Below are 15,054 nucleotides of genomic sequence, written 5' to 3' on the forward strand. Positions count from 1 at the left end.
GTGCTGGTTCCAGAGAACGTCGATCACAAGGTAGGCAATATCAATGCTTCAGCAGTCAATTGACGGGGGAGAAGCTAGAGCAGTAACGTGACTTGGTTCGCTGCCAGGTCACTTGGAGGGTAGCAAGTATATCGATCCATCTCTCTTTCTCACTACTGGTTGATTCTTAGTCTTTCATATTTGCTTTAGTTTAGGAGCTAACAGAAGATGATTTCACTCCATTGTGCTTATGATAACGACTTCTCGTGTGTTGCACTCTTGAATTACATTGTAAATTCTGTTTGAGTTGTATTGTGTGAAGTAAATGATTCCATATTTAGCTTGGTTTCACGTAAAACAGAAGCTGCTTTCCGGACAAGGTGTTGTGTATTTGTTACCGCTTACGAATCTGTGTGTGAACTGCTTAGTTTAAATAAAAATTAAGGATAGTGCTTTTATTCTAACCCATTTTCGTTTACATCCGTTTTCCGTACTTTCTCGCATTTAATGGAGAACTCCATGTTATCAGGTTTTTACAGTAACTGTATTCACCTTTGTTACGGATTGTATGTGTAATTCTGCTTTGAATGGTGTTGCTTATTGCCACTGAGTGCCATGCATTTTACAATGACTTGGAGAGTACAGTATGGGTGTAAAGTGCGACATATGAAACAGAACCAAATTTGGAATCATTTACCCCACCCAAGATTACGGACGAGAGCAAACATTAAGCAGAATAAGAGCAAAATATTTGCAACGCAATTCAGATAGCGCAGTCAGGAACATAATCTCCACTTGATGACAGCCACACGATTAAGTTTCACAAATAAATGCACTTTGCCACCAGACTACCATCCCAATTCCATAAAGTATAAATGAAAAATCTTATCATCTAGTATTTGTATTTCGGAAAGCAAGAATATAGATTATCGCATCATATTTATCCTAGTTCGAAGTTCAACCAGGCCACTAATAGCGTTACTGTCTGTTTTCTGTACCATAGCATGGGCGTTACGCATCTGGTATTTTGGTGTTCTGTGAGATGACTGTCAGCCGTCATCTTTGTTTTCGAGTCATACAAGATAGATTTACTTGTAGATTTCCTTCAAGTGTACCACATTCAAAGATCAGTATTAGCGTCCGTTAAGACAATAACTAGTGTCTTACTGTATTCCTTGATGTGCTAATTACGTACGAAGCACATACATTTCTCTTGCAGACATAATATTACCATATGACGATATAGAGAAGCGGTGTTTCACCGTTAGCATTTGATTTGCTCTGTACTCATTGGTTGACAGACAATTCAGAACAGTCACATAACAGAATCGAAGTACCTAAATGTGTGTTTAATTCCAAAACCGAATATTTGTTACTACGTAGTTAATTCGACAGTAGATCTTCGAGTATTTGTGTACTCATATCTGTTTATTTCAGTGCTTCGTTAAGAGTGACTGTGGGTGCACATGTATGTAGCATTGACTTTTTTTTCGTTAATTTCTTGCTGTTCTCATTTCCGATACATCTCATTACTTTTGTCTTTCTTCGATTCACTCTCTGTCATTATTTTGTAATCATTAGACTGTTCACTTCAGTCATATAAGCAAGGTCAGCTTAAGGACCAAGCGACACAAGCCGTTCTTTGGCGAAACTTAGAAGGGCATCGGAGTAGGCGCAACTGCAAGATTTCTACATAGAACTTAACATAGTGTTGTCGCACAAGGACCTGAATATAAAGAGAAAAGCGAAGCGACAGATAGTTTCATAGATACGGTCATTCAGATTACGAACATTCTGCATTAAACGGCATGTGACCGGTCTGTATGCCCTGGAGATAAATTTTGGTTGTCAAATTGATGTGGTGACCAAGTGTGTACTGAAAAATTGTGTGTGACAGTACATCGAAATCTAGTTACCAGCGCTCTATATACAGCGTATCAGGGGGTGAACTGATTTCATTTGTACTTGTCAATTGTAGTCGGAAAAGCACGCAATGATTTCCAAACACCACACTTTTGTAAAGCTATCGTAACTAGTAACAGTCATGACAGTTAGGTAACAGCCATAAGGTATAGACAAACAGAAGTTGTGGCGGATTTACTATCATCCTTTCTCATTTTTTGTGTCCTGTGTTGTTCGTATTTACCTACTACCGCCGATTTAGCGGAAAACCTCATACCTTATCTAATCAGTTTACTTGTTTTTTTACATGTTTCACAGCAACCCATCTACATCTACATACATACTTCGCAATCCACCATGCTTGGCGGAGGGTACCTCGTACCACAACTAGCATCTTCTCTCCCTGTTCCACTCCCAAACAGAATGAGGGAAAAATGACTGCCTAGATGCCTCTGTGCCAGCCCTTATCTCTCTTATCTTTGTGGTCTTTCCGCGAAATGTAAGTTGGCGGCAGTAAAATTGTACTGCAGTCAGCCTCAAATGCTGGTTCTCTAAATTTCCTCAGTAGCGATTCACGAAGATTCCTCTAGAGACTCCCACTCGAGTTCCTGAAGCATTTTCGTAACACTCGCGTGATGATCAAACCTACCAGTAACAAATATAGCAGCCCGCTCTGAATTGCTTCTATGTCCTCCCTCAATCCGACCTGATAGGGATCCCAAATGCTCGAGCAGTACTCAAGAATAGGTCGTATTAGTGTTTTATAAGCGGTCTCCTTTACAGATAAACCACATCTTCCCAAAATTCTACCAATGAACCGAAGACGACTATCCACCTTCCCCACAACTGCCATTGCATGCTTGTCCCTCTTCATATCGCTCTGCAATGTGACGCCCAAATATTTAATCGACGTGACTGTGTCAAGCGCTACACTACTAATGGAGTATTCAAACATTACAGGATTCTTTTTCCTATTCATCTGCATCAATTTACATTTATCTGTATTTAGAGTTAGCTGCCATTCTTTACACCAATCACAAATCCCAAACGCTTCGATTTTCTGCTTCTCCAGTTTTCCCACACGCTAATTCCATTGAAGTCGAAGTTAAATACTTGTTTTTAGGTACCACCTTTTCGTGTTTGCAAATTTCCATTCACTAATGGGTTATGGAAAAACTTACAGGTATTGTATTTTCGGAATACAAAGCATGTCATACTAGGGTATACTACAGATAAACTCTTCAAAAAACTTCATGCTTTGACATCTATTTTATATACACTCGAAAATAAAAAGAACGATGCACCACGAAGGAATTATCCGAATGGGATGAAAATCGGTAAATGTAGCGTACAAATCCAGACAATCAAGTCCTTTTAATTTCCGATAATCTGTATGGTTCATTCAAGAAAAGGATCTTCACAAATTAAGCAAGTCAACAACGCGTCGGTCCTCCTCTGGCCAATATAAGCTGTTATTCGGTTTAAAATTAATTGCCAGAGTAGTTTGATGCCTTTCTGAGGGATATGGTGCCAAAATCTGTCCTGTTGGAAGGGTTAGATCGTCAAAATCCCGAGCTGCTTAGAGGGCCCTGCCCATAGTGCTCGATATGTTCTCAACTGGCGACAGATCCGGCGACCTTGCTGGCCAAGGTACAGATTGGTGAGCACGAAGACAAGGGGTAGAAACTGTCGCCTTGTGCGGGTGGGCGTTATCTTGCTGAAATGTAAGCCTAGGGTGGGTTACCGTGAAGGGCAACTAAACGGGGCGTACAATGACGTCGACGTATCGCTGTGCTGTAAGGGTGTGGCGGGTAACAACCAAAGCGGTTCTGCTATGAAATGAAACGACACCACCAGACCATCACTTCTCGTTGTCAACTCGAAATGGCAGGCGGCAGTCGGGTCGGTATCCCGCTGCTGTCCGAGGCGTCCTGGAATAGCATTGACAGGAGAAGAATTGTCATCATTTACGAGTCCCGCTTCTAACTGAGCCCCGTTGACCAGCGATGACGTGTCTGGAGACGCCTCAGACGGACTGACTGTCGCCTGCCAATCAGTTCTGTCTGACTCGCCAACTGGACAGAATTCGGCACGACGTCCCTCAGGAGGGCCCCCCAACAACTCTTATCAACCACGGCCAAACCGAATAGCTGCTTGCATGATGGCCAGAGGTGGACGATTTTGTGAAGCTCTTTCTCTTAAATAAATCTTCGATTTTTTCAGAACTTGAAATCACTTGAAAATCAGACTTCAAGAAGAATACAATTCCAAAGAAAGCAGATGCTGATAGGTGTGAATATTATCGAACTATCAGTTCCGTAAGGCGTGGTTGCAAAATAGTAATAGGTATTGAAACGTCCCCTTAGAAAAATTTATACAAGACTGTGCTTAAACTGACACACAATATTTTTTAGCGCAACGCAATCTGACTTTCAGAAATCCCTACAAGGGAATGGCCCTGACTAACATTAACCTGTACCTTTCTCAAATCACTTACCTCACCAAAAATATTCGTTACTCGAACTACTGCAATACAGGGAGCGCCACTACTGCCAGCTAAATAAAAGATTCAAACTACAGAAGGCACTAACTGCTAGTAGGCATAGTTAGCAAATGAAAGATTTTAGTAGAGAACAAACAATGCATTTACCTTAAAAGTCATAATTGACATCCATTTTTACAAATTTCAAAACTCCGCCATTTCTCTCCCCACATCCACCACTGCTGGCGGCTCACCTCCAACTGCGCAACGCTACGCGCTGTTCACATCCAGCTGCCCAACACTACAATGGCTGACAACATTGCAAACTAGCCACAGACTGCACACAGCATAGCCAGTGATTTTCATATAGAGCGCTACGTAACGTTGCCAATAAGAAAACATAAACAGCCTACTTACATAAAGAAAACATAAACAGCCTACTTACATAAAGAAAACATAAATAGCCTACTTACATAGCCCCCATGCTCCCCACAAAAAATTTTACAAATTGTTTTGGGCAGTGGCCAATACAGATTTGAAAAAAAATTTTCATAATTGCAATAACAAAGATATCAAATGCACACACTTATTAATACAATGTTGGTCAAAAACTAAAATTTTCTCACAGTCCATAAAGATATTCCTGATCATTCATCATAATAGTAATTACAGTTTTTTTTTCACAAAGTCTCATTAGGAAAAGAAATTGCACACGGAAGTAGTGGATTTCCATGCAGTCTTGAAGAAATAGTGTTGTCCTTCCAACGGAAAGACAGTGCCGACTCTTGACATGCTGATAGGTAATGGGCCACAACAGAGCAAACCCACAGCAGAGTCAGTCGAAGTTGTGAAGAATATTGGTAGGTAGGTCATCACAGAGCAGACCCACTGTAGTCCTGGTACAGATTACGGTATTGGTGGGCCACCAGAGGTGCAGACCCACTGCAGTCCTTGTAGAAATAATGGTATTGGTGGGTCATCAAAGGTGTAGACCCACTATAGTTCTTGTAGAGATGGCCAGTAGCCATCTGCTGCGACTGTGCAGGTGCACAAACACCATCGAAGAGTCTTCCAGAGAAGATAGCAAGTCCATAAACCACCACTTGTCCACTCACGATGCAAACTAGCCACAGACTGCACACAGCACAGCCAGTGATTTTCATATAGAGCGCTACGTAACGTTTCCAATAAGAAAACATAAACAGCCTACTTACATAAAGAAAACATAAACAGCCTACTTACATAAAGAAAACATAAACAGCCTACTTACATAAAGAAAACATATACAGCCTACTTACAGTATTGTTTACAGAAGAATGAAAAAACTGGTAGAAGCCGACCTCAGAGAAGATCAGTTTGGATGCCGAAGCAATGTAGGAACACGCGAGACGTTACTGACCCATCGATTCTCTTAGCAGATAGGTTAAGAAAAGGCAAACATACGTTTACAGTATTTGTAGAATTAGAGATAGCTCTCTGAAATTCTGGAAGTAGCAGGGGTTAAAATACAGGGATAGAAAGCATATTTACAACTTGTACAAGAACCTGACTGCAGTTATTAGAGTTGAGGGGCATGAAAGGGAAGCAGTGGTTGAGAAGGGTGTGAGACAGGGCTGTAGCCAATTGCCGATGTTATTCAATCTGTACATGGAATAAGGAGTAAAGGAAACCAAAGAAAAGTTTGGAGTAGGAGTTAAAGTTCAGGGAGAAGAAATAAAAACTTTGAGGTTTGCCCACGATATTGTAATTTTGTCATAGTAGTAGTAGTAGTAGTAGTAGTAGTAGCTTTATTCATCTGTAGATCTCATTTTACAAGGATATAGGACATGTCAAATTATTTACAAGTTCAGACCAATTTAAAATAAGCTAATTGCTATACATATACGTTTACAGACTTTTAGTTAGAGACAATCATTAAATTTACTCCTGGTATACAATTCTCTTTTTACAAATAATGTAATGCCACACTGTTCACTCATATTTCACTATCAGTCACTGCACACACTATATACACATTGTTTCATTACACTTCACTCACTACACACACACACACACACACACACACACACACACACACACTGGTGATCTCTGGGCCATTTTCTCAATCGCAACTTCCCATATGCTATCCTGCAAAACTGAGTCAGCATCCCTCTATAATGAGTGATATGTTGAGCTCAAAAAGTGGAAGAGGTGTTTACTATTGTGCTATGCATTGCTTGGGCTTAAGTTTTTCTAGAAAAGGAAAAAAGAAGGAAAAACACATAGAGTGAGGGTGTTATGTGGAATGTTTTAAAATCATTATTATTATTTATTTGTATAACATTTTTTTTACCAAACCCCTACACTGTTTTATCAAGGTAATCCATCAATGTACACTACTAGCCATTAAAATTGCTACACCAAGAAGAAGTGCAGATGACAAACGGGTATTCATTGGACAAATATATTATACTAGAAATGACATGTGATTACATTTTCACGCAATTTGGGTGCATAGATCCTGAGAAATCAGTACGCAGAACAACCACCTCTGGCTTGGATGGCGTATACAGGTACAGCTGCCCATGCAGCTTCAACACGATACCGCAGTTCATCAAGAGTAGTGACTGGAGTATTGTGACGAGCTAGTTGCCCGGCCACCATTGACCAGACGTTTTCAGTTGGTGAGAGATCTGGAGAATGTGATGGCCAGGGCAGCAGTCGAACATTTTCTGTGTCCAGAAAGGCCCGTACAGGACCTGCAACATGCGGTCGTCGTTATCCTGTTGAAGTGTAGGGTTTCGCAGGGATCAAATGAAGGTTAGAGCCACATCTGAAATGTAACGTCCACTGTTCAAAGTGCCGTCAATGCGAACAAGAGGTGACCGAGACGTGTAACCAATGGCACCCTATACCAGCACGCCGGGTGATACGCCAGTATGGCGATGACGAATACACGCTTCCAATGTGCTGGAAACAGCACCTGAAGGGAATGGACAGTGTCTGGGAAGGAGGATATAAGATGAAAATCAACGAAAGGAGAACTAGCATAACTGAATGTACTTGAATTAAATCATGTGATGCTGAGGGAATTGGTTTACGAAACGAGATACTAAAAGTAGCAGATGAGTTGCGCTATTTGTGCAGCAAAATAACTGATGATGGCCGAAGTAGAGAGGGTATAAAATGCAGACCGTCAATCATAAGGAAAGAGTTTCTGAAGAAGAGAAATCTGCTGAGATCAGATATGATTTTAAGTGTTAGGGCGTTTTTTCTTCAGGTAATTGTGTGGAGTGTAGCCATGTATGGAAGTGGAACATTGGTGATAAACAGTTTACACAGGAATGGGAGGAAATGTGGTGCTACAGAAAAATGCTGAAGATTAGATGAGTGGTTCGCGTAACTAATGAGGAGGTACTAAGTGGAAATGAGGAGACGAGGAGACGAGAAATTTGTGGCAAAGGCTGACTAGAAGAAGGGATCGGTTGATAATACACGTTCTGAGACATCGAAGGATCTCAAATTTAGTACTGGAGGGAAAAGTGTGGTGTAAAAGTCGTAGGAGACCAAGATATGAATACACTAAGCACACTCAGAAAGTTGTAGGTTGCAGCAGTTATTCATAGATGAAGAGGCTTGCACGGGATAGAGTAATATGGAGAATTGCAGCAAAACGTTCTTCGGACTCGAGACCACACCAATAATGCAGTGACCAATAAACTAATTAAGCTGTTTCCTTATCCATGAGGAGGTTTACAACGAAACCGAGACCTAAGAGCATCGGGATGTTGGAGCACAGGAGCCTCTTCTGCAGCGAGAATAATTCAGAACGCAGTCGATATCCTAAAGGAGGAAGAATACTCATCAAGAGTTCATCACGACGCTAAGGGAAAATAGGATGAAGTAGTTAACAGAGGCAGTTCAGAATTTGCAGTTTGTGGAAACTGTATAGCGAGTAAATTAAGAAATAGTGGAAGAACCAGCATCGAAATTTCACTAGCCTAGAGAGAAACTGATGTTCTTCTAAAATTAAAAATGGTATATCATAGAAGGATTGCGAATTCAAATGTGCACAGTGCCACACAACTTGAGGTAATAATACCTCCAGTCCGTTTCTCCGAATAATATCCTTTATCTCAAACAGCAATCACTCATTCTCTTCTCACTCTTCCTGTGCATCGCAGCGTTGTGGAACACCCGTGGAAAATTCAGAGACCACTTGTAGATAAATCATACAATTGTTAGATAAATTTAAATAACACACTTAAATGTACCTGATAAAGTTGTATTTTATAAAAATCATTATTAAAATAAAAGTACGTTATCAATAAAATTAGTACTATTCCTTACCTTTACAGAGCCTTTCAGCGATGTAATTATGGCATCACAGGTTTCTGGGCCGGTACTTGAGATCGCTTGTTTTCAAATTCTAAATGTATGCAGTGCTTTGCTTGTGTCAGTTATGTGAACTCATCTGTCAGTAAGCAGCCATGTTTAAAAGTGAATTAATTCAAAAATCGGCAAGCTCATTTGTCAGAAGTGAGTCCAACATCACAGACAAATTATACCGATGGAAAATGTACAGTAATCTTTTAAATCAAATGTAAGTAACAGGCACAAGGAATAGCAAACACAGTCGCTTACTTGTGACCCGTGATTCTGATGCCAAGATGGCCCATGACTAACTAGTATATCAATTAGCCTTCACCGAACGTTTGATAACTACGCATGCCACGAAGATGTGGAAGTGAAGAAACTGATTTAAAAAGGCTGGGCGAATATGTACAGGCTTAGCCAAGAATAGGAATGGACGTTAAATAGCAGAAATCACACACAATTCAGGCGTTTGACTGCTTCCTCTTTTCAGTGAGTTTATTTTTTCTCTCGTCGGAAGTAATGCCGTGGCTGATTTCCGTGCACGGCCGTTTTACTCTTTCCATCTGCATTTTTGAGTGAGCAGCGTGAAGAAATCGTTTGGTCGCGACTGACTCGTGAGATTTCCTGCTTTCCCCCTTGGCCTCAATGCATCTCTGCTGCATCATCGGCCGACACTTCTGTTTTCCTCGCACTAGGTCGACACCAAGACTAATTCCCTACAGTGATAAAAAGTCTTGCCTTCAGTGAGTGTAAAACACGTTACTCTTCAACCCTTACTCTGGCTAGCTCCTGTACGACTGTTAAATGTCTTTTGCACTTGCCGACTGCCGCTTGTCACTTGGTGTATACTTTCTTAATGCACCCTGCTTCAGGTGCAGTTCCACGTAGAATTTGTGATTTACAAGTGTAAGACGTGTATATTTCTATTGTCTATTGTTAAACCACAATTTATGAAAGATGTTTATATTTTATTAGTAGAATTAAGTAGGAATAATTAATATTTGTCGTGTTGGAAATAATTGTGGTAGCAGGGAATGTCTGCACCAAAGAGACACGGCACATTGATATAATTTTTAAAAAAGGGCGGGAGAGACCGCGTATGGATACATTTTAAGAAAAGAGCGGGAAAGACCGCGCATCTCTACATTTTGTAATGGTAGCAGGGATTGTCTGCACCACAAAGCATCGTTGGCGGGAGAGACCGCACTTCAGCGTTCGTAATAAGTCAGTAGTAAGCGAGATGTGAAGCGAGTAGGTAGCAGGTCTGAAGCGAGAGGTTGAAAGGAGCGGTGTGCCTGCCACCCGCTAGGTATGATTTACAACAGATTATAAACGGATGTACAGAGACATCAGCTAACTATTATCATAAGTGGAACTATTATTATTGAATTACTTTTTTGAGAAACTCAAGACAACTGAAGGTATGTTTGCGCAATGCTAGTTGTAAGATTATTGTAAAAAGTAAGTCCCATTTGAACGTTTGTAAAATCATTTAATTCAGAATATGATTAGTTTTTGCAGCAATATTGCATCACTGATTATAATCCATCCCAAAAACCATCATCGTAGAACTTTGCAAAATTTTATTGTTGTCAAGAAAAAGTTTAACTATGAATTACGTAACTTCAGTCAAATTAATTAAAGAATAACGTCAGCTTTGCTATTAAAGAATAACGTCAGCTTTGGTAATAAATACAGCCACTTATTAAGACAGCCCACCAGCAGCTAATAGAGTATAGTAAAACAGAGTAAGTATATTCATGTCGCAGTTCGATGTAGCAGTCACATGGCGATCCAGTAACAGTAAAAAAGGTAAGGAACACTTTTGGGTTATTGCAGGTAACGACTGAGGGCCACGACGACGACACATTCTGTGTTTCGTCGAAATAATCAGAAAATAACTTTTAATAAGCAGCATTCAAATTTGTATGCGAAGATTGAGAAAGAGAATTAATTTCAAAGGGAGGATTTCATTTGTTATTATTAGAAATCCTAAGGGAAGGTTTCATAGGTTATTGTAAAAGGGAAGGTTGCGTAACAAAAGAGATATAGAGGAGACGGGAAGGTTTCACAAGCACAAAAAAAGTGAAGACTGGTAACAAATAATAGATATTTTAGACATACGACCAGTAAACCCCTGTTTCTTTGGAGAATCGAACTTCCATGTGTAAAACAGTTCCAAATGCCTGATTACTTTACAAATGAGTTTGAATATTTGATATTCATCATGTAAGCGAGAAAATAGGAAAGGCTGGAAATAATGTTATAAGGTTGTGCGAAGTCATTAAGTGCTCTTATTATGAAACACTGGATGAATAAAGTCTAGGTATTTGTGCTCTGTTTTAAGAAAAAGCTAGTTCTTCACACGTTTTGGTATTTATGACGTCATGGGTCATGGTCTATGAGTCGTACAATGATATAATTTTCCAGGTTTATTCAGTGGTGTATGTGGATACCTTCTGCAAAGTGCATTGCAAATAGAGTTTGTAATAGAGAAGTAATAAATTATAATGCCGTGTTCGATACTGAAGTTTTACAGCAAGAACAGTGAAAACGTAGTAAATTTTTCTTTCTTCATTTTATGGAGGATTCCAAAGAGGAAACCTTTCGTAAGGGTTTGAAATTATGTTTAAAGTTTACTGGAACAAGCTAAGTGCTCTCATTTCCTAATACTGGATGAGTATAATTGGGGTAATTTATGTAAAATGAACTGCACTGCTTCAAGATTTATACATACGAGACATGTTTCACCATAACAGGCTCATTCTTTTTTGTTTTTTGAATGTTGGCTTCTCAGCGGTAGAGGAGAATCTCCTGACCAGAGAGAGCATCGCGGGAAAACGCTAGTACGCAAAGTGACGTTGTTGTGTCCAGCTGCGTGAAAGATTGTAACCTCCCCACAAAAATTAATAATATAATGAATATTATGGATAATGATTCTGAGCCAAGTATAACCTGAGAACAAAATTGGTTCCCATTTAATGTAAGCTCGAAACAGAAAAATTCCTAAAACTCGTAATAAAAAATAAATTCAGTAACCTGGTAGAATTTGGACGACAGCAGCGCTGCGTCATGGCCCTGTAAGATCATTCTGAATAAAAAAAGGAAAAATTCTTACTTCAATAAAGACGGCGAATATATCTGCTCTCATATAAAATTTTTCCGGGACAGCTCTGTGCAATGCTGGCCGATAGATTTGTCATTTTATGAAAGGAAGCAACTGATTTTTCTTTTGTAACAATAGGAATGATCATGGATTGAAGAAATTAGTAAATTCCTTAAATTGAAATGAATGTTTTTTTAGAAATTGCTTTATATCACGAAGATTATTATTAGGACATTTTTAAAAGATTTACATTGGACTTTACATAACATTACTAGATATGCGCGAGGCTGCTTTTTTACCTTATACAATAATACTCAGGCTCCGGCATCGCTGCACCGCGACCGGCCCAGCCAACAAGACACACCAGACCAGAGGAGACAGGCGACTGCCCGCTAGCAACAACTTACTGCTACTGCTACACAGTTCGTACTGCAGTCAACACTGCTCCTTGGTCTCAGATTCTCTTATAGCTTACATATCGCAGGCAGCACATACCTCTTACAAAATGTCGGAAATAAACCCCGCCAAGAGAGCTTCGTAGATGCTGAAGGAATAGAGCAGACCAAAATTTTTTTTGCGAATGAAAAATTTTAAAGAAAAGGTGTTATGAGGAGAACTACTGTGATTAAGCGGTGTAGGGATTTTAGTAGAGGCAGATAAAATGTTCATGAGGAACAGAGAAGTGGAAGGCCTTCCATTTTGACTGACGTGTTGGTGCAAAAAATCGAGGAAACTGTTCGTGAAGACCGCCGATTAACATTGGATGAACTTTCTGCGATGTTCCCGCAACTCTAGCTTAGTGACTGTCTCATACGCGACACTCACGGGAACGCTGGGATACGGGAAACTGTTCGCAAGATGTGTCCCAGTACAGCTGATGGAGCAGCAAAAGAAAAATCGGGTCAATAGCGCCCGTGAGTTTCTTGAGCGACCTGAATTGGAAGGTGAGGGTCTTCTGAGGTCTGTGTGGTGAATAGAGATGAAACTTGGGTGGCTTACTACACGCTAGGGACAAAAAGACAATCGTCACAGTGTTTTCTCACCAATTCCACATCTGCCAAAAAAATTCAAAACCACAATTTGGGGTAAAACGAAACGAAACGCCCTTGCACTCATTTGTTTGGGATGTTTCGAATCCCTTTCACCTCCCACCCTCACCCCCACCCATATTCCCCTGACATCGCGCCTTGAAATTACCGTATTTTCAACTCCATGAAGGCCCACATGAATGGAATTAAATTTTCAACCGATGAGCAGGTGCAGAAAAGATTCCGAAGTGGAGGAAAGAGATGACGGGTGAGTTGTTCGAGGAGGGCATAAAGAAGCTTGTGCCAGTGATTCACAACACGCATTGAACGGGATGGAGATTGTGTAGAAAATCAGTCAACAAGTGTATCACAAACATTCTGTAATTTATTTTTCAAGAACATTTTTTTCTGAAAAATATAAAAATCTAGTATACTAACTTTCTAAACATGCCTCCTAGTTTCTAACTGTTATGCTTGTAGACATACTGTGTTAAACCTATTACAAAAGATTGCAGCTAATAATGAGTAGTTTATGACAGCGTTTTACATTTTTATATTTAGTGAATAATTGTATACCGAGAAACATACACTCCTGGAAATGGAAAAAAGAACACATTGACACCGGTGTGTCAGACCCACCATACTTGCTCCGGACACTGCGAGAGGGCTGTACAAGCAATGATCCCACGCACGGCACAGCGGACACACCAGGAACCGCGGTGTTGGCCGTCGAATGGCGCTAGCTGCGCAGCATTTGTGCACCGCCGCCGTCAGTGTCAGCCAGTTTGCCGTGGCATACGGAGCTCCATCGCAGGCTTTAACACTGGTAGCATGCCGCGACAGCGTGGACGTGAACCGTATGTGCAGTTGACGGACTTTGAGCGAGGGCGTATAGTGGGCATGCGGGAGGCCGGGTGGACGTACCGCCGAATTGCTCAACACGTGGGGCGTGAGGTCTCCACAGTACATCGATGTTGTCGCCAGTGGTCGGCGGAAGGTGCACGTGCCCGTCGACCTGGGACCGGACCGCAGCGACGCACGGATGCACGCCAAGACCGTAGGATCCTACGCAGTGCCGTAGGGGACCGCACCGCCACTTCCCAGCAAATTAGGGACACTGTTGCTCCTGGGGTATCGGCGAGGACCATTCGCAACCGTCTCCATGAAGCTGGGCTACGGTCCCGCACACCGTTAGGCCGTCTTCCGCTCACGCCCCAACATCGTGCAGCCCGCCTCCAGTGGTGTCGCGACAGGCGTGAATGGAGGGACGAATGGAGACGTGTCGTCTTCAGCGATGAGAGTCGCTTCTGCCTTGGTGCCAATGATGGTCGTATGCGTGTTTGGCGCCGTGCAGGTGGGCGCCACAATCAGGACTGCATACGACCGAGGCACACGGGGCCAACACCCGGCATCATGGTGTGGGGAGCGATCTCCTACACTGGCCGTACACCACTGGTGATCGTCGAGGGGACACTGAATAGTGCACGGTACATCCAAACCGTCATCGAACCCATCGTTCTACCATTCCTAGACCGGCAAGGGAACTTGCTGTTCCAACAGGACAATGCACGTCCGCATGTATCCCGTGCCACCCAACGTGCTCTAGAAGGTGTAAGTCAACTACCCTGGCCAGCAAGATCTCCGGATCTGTCCCCCATTGAGCATGTTTGGGACTGGATGAAGCGTCGTCTCACGCGGTCTGCACGTCCAGCACGAACGCTGGTCCAACTGAGGCGCCAGGTGGAAATGGCATGGCAAGCCGTTCAACAGGACTACATCCAGCATCTCTACGATCGTCTCCATGGGAGAATAGCAGCCTGCATTGCTGCGAAAGGTGGATATACACTGTACTAGTGCCGACATTGTGCATGCTCTGTTGCCTGTGTCTATGTGCCTGTGGTTCTGTCAGTGTGATCATGTGATGTATCTGACCCCAGGAATGTGTCAATAAAGTTTCCCCTTCCTGGGACAATGAATTCACGGTGTTCTTATTTCAATTTCCAGGAGTGTATATACAGGGTATAACTAAATTCCATATACAGAGTTTGAGAACTTGTAGTGGGGACCAAGGCGGGTAAGTGTAGTATGGAAACTTATTGCTTTCCCGCTTCAAAGTACATGTTGCTCTCTAACTCTTGCTGCTTGTCGTCTGGAACCTCTTGCATATAAGACTCGCTTTGACGACCACAGAGATCAACACA

This window comes from Schistocerca cancellata, chromosome 1 (genome assembly GCF_023864275.1).
Source record: "Schistocerca cancellata isolate TAMUIC-IGC-003103 chromosome 1, iqSchCanc2.1, whole genome shotgun sequence".
In the NCBI taxonomy this organism is placed as follows: Eukaryota; Metazoa; Arthropoda; class Insecta; order Orthoptera; family Acrididae; genus Schistocerca; species Schistocerca cancellata.